The 2500-nt window shown below is 52.9% G+C and overlaps 1 protein-coding gene across 2 annotated transcripts in view; it reads left to right on the top strand.

Annotated features, from left to right (window-relative positions):
• Positions 1-2500, top strand: part of LOC118387162 (runt-related transcription factor 2-like) — a 223123-nt gene that overhangs the window by 194886 nt on the left and 25737 nt on the right. The gene's annotated exons all lie outside the window — the stretch shown is intronic.

Raw genomic sequence — 2500 nt, 5'->3', positions numbered from 1 at the left:
AGCAGGTGAGTACAGGTAGGGTAGACGGAGCAGGTGAGTTCAGGTAGGGTAGACAGAACAGGTAGGGTAGACAGAGCAGGTGAGTTCAGGTAGGGTAGACAGAACAGGTAGGGTAGACAGAGCAGGTGAGTTCAGGTAGGGTAGACAGAGCCGGTAGGGTAGACAGAACAGGTAGGGTAGACAGAGCAGGTGAGTTCAGGTAGGGTAGACAGAACAGGTAGGGTAGACAGAGCCGGTAGGGTAGACAGAACAGGTAGGGTAGACAGAGCAGGTGAGTTCAGGTAGGGTAGACAGAACAGGTAGGGTAGACGGAGCAGGTGAGTTCAGGTAGGGTAGACAGAACAGGTAGGGTAGACAGAGCAGGTGAGTTCAGGTAGGGTAGACAGAGCCGGTAGGGTAGACAGAGCAGGTGAGTACAGGTAGAGTAGACAGAGCAGGTGAGTACAGGCAGGGTAGACAGAGCAGGTGAGTTCAGGTAGGGTAGACAGAGCCGGTAGGGTAGACAGAGCAGGTGAGTACAGGTAGAGTAGACAGAGCAGGTGAGTACAGGTAGGGTAGACAGAGAAGGTGAGTACAGGTAGGGTAGACAGAGCAGGTGAGTACAGGTAGGGTAGACAGAGCAGGTGAGAACTGTTAGGGTAGACAGAGCAGGTGAGTACAAGTAGGGTAGACAGAGCAGGTGATTACAGGTAGGGTAGACAGAGCAGGTGAGTTCAGGTAGGGTAGACAGAGCAGGTGAGTTCAGATGGGGTAGCCAGAGCAGGTAGGGTAGACAGAGCAGGTGAGTACAGGTAGGGTAGACAGAGCAGGTGAGTACTGGTAGGGTAGACAGAGCGGGAGAATACTGGTAGGGTAGACAGGGCAGGTGAGTACTGGTAGGGTAGACAGAGCAGGTAGGGTAGACAGAGAAGGTGAGTTCAGGTAGGGTAGACAGAGCAGGTGAGTTCAGGTAGGGTGGACAGAGCAGGTAGAGTAGACAGAGCAGGTGAGTACAGGTAGGGTAGACAGAGCAGGTGAGTTCAGGTAGGGTAGACAGAGCAGGTGAGTTCAGGTAGGGTAGACAGAGCAGGTGAGTTCAGGTAGGGTAGACAGAGCAGGTGAGTTCAGGTAGGGTAGACAGAGCAGGTAGGGTAGACAGAGCAGGTGAGTACAGGTAGGGTAGACAGAGCAGGTAGAGTACAGGTAGGGTAGACAGAGCAGGTAGGGTAGACAGAGCAGGTGATTACAAGTAGGGTAGAAAGAGCAGGTGATTACAGGTAGGGTAGACAGAGCAGGTGAGTGCAGGTAGGGTAGACAGAGCAGGTGATTACAGGTAGGGTAGACAGAGCAGGTGATTACAAGTAGGGTAGAAAGAGCAGGTGATTACAGGTAGGGTAGACAGAGTAGGTGAGTGCAGGTAGGGTAGACAGAGCAGGTGAGTACAAGTAGGGTAGAAAGAGCAGGTGATTACAGGTAGGGTAGACAGAGCAGGTGAGTTCAGGTGGGGTAGCCAGAGCAGGGAGGGTAGACAGCGAGGGTAGGGTAGACAGAGCAGGTGAGTACAGGTAGGGTAGACAGAGAAGGTGAGTACTGGTAGGGTAGACAGAGCAGGTGAGTACTGGTAGGGTAGACAGAGCAGGTAGGGTAGACAGAGCAGGTGAGTTCAGGTAGGGTAGACAGAGCAGGTGAGTTCAGGTAGGGTAGACAGAGCAGGTGAGTACAGATAGGGTAGACAGAGCAGATGAGTACAGGTAGGGTAGACAACGCAGGTGAGTACTGTTAGGGTAGACAGAGCAGGTGAGTACTGTTAGGGTAGACAGAGCAGGTGAGTGCAGGTATGGTACACAGAGCAGGTGAGTACAGGTAGAGTAGACAGAGCAGGTGAGTACAAGTAGGGTAGACAGAGCAGGTAGGGTAGACAGAGCAGGTGAGTTCAGGTGGGGTAGCCAGAGCAGGGAGGGTAGACAGAGCAGGTGAGTACAGGTAGGGTAGACAGAGCAGGTGAGTACTGGTAGGGTAGACAGAGCAGGTGAGTTCTGGTAGTGTAGACAGAGCAGGTGAGTTCAGGTAAGGTAGACAGAGCAGGTGAGTTCAGGTGGGATAGCCAGAGCAGGTAGGATAGACAGAGCAGGCGAGTACTGTTAGGGTAGACAGGGCAGGTGAGTACTGGTAGGGTAGAGAGAGCAGGTGAGTACTGGTAGTGTAGACAGAGCAGGTGAGTACCGTTAGGGTAGACAGAGCAGGTGAGTATGGGTAGGGTAGACAGAGCAGGTAGGGGAGACAGAGTAGGTAGGGTAGACAGAGAAGGTAGGGTTGACAAAGCAGGTGAGTACAGGTAGGGTAGACAAAGCAGGTGAGTACAGGTAGGGTAGACAGAGTAGGTAGGGTAGACAGAGTAGGTAGGGTAGACAGAGAAGGTAGGGTTGACAGAGAAGGTAGGGTTGACAAAGCAGGTGAGTACAGGTAGGGTAGACAAAGCAGGTGAGTACTGGTAGGGTAGACAGAGCAGGTGAGTACAGGT

Source organism: Oncorhynchus keta, chromosome 8 (genome assembly GCF_023373465.1).
Source record: "Oncorhynchus keta strain PuntledgeMale-10-30-2019 chromosome 8, Oket_V2, whole genome shotgun sequence".
Classification (NCBI taxonomy): domain Eukaryota; kingdom Metazoa; phylum Chordata; class Actinopteri; order Salmoniformes; family Salmonidae; genus Oncorhynchus; species Oncorhynchus keta.
Note: the sequence above shows the minus strand (reverse complement) of the source record. Positions and strands in the feature narration are given on the sequence as shown.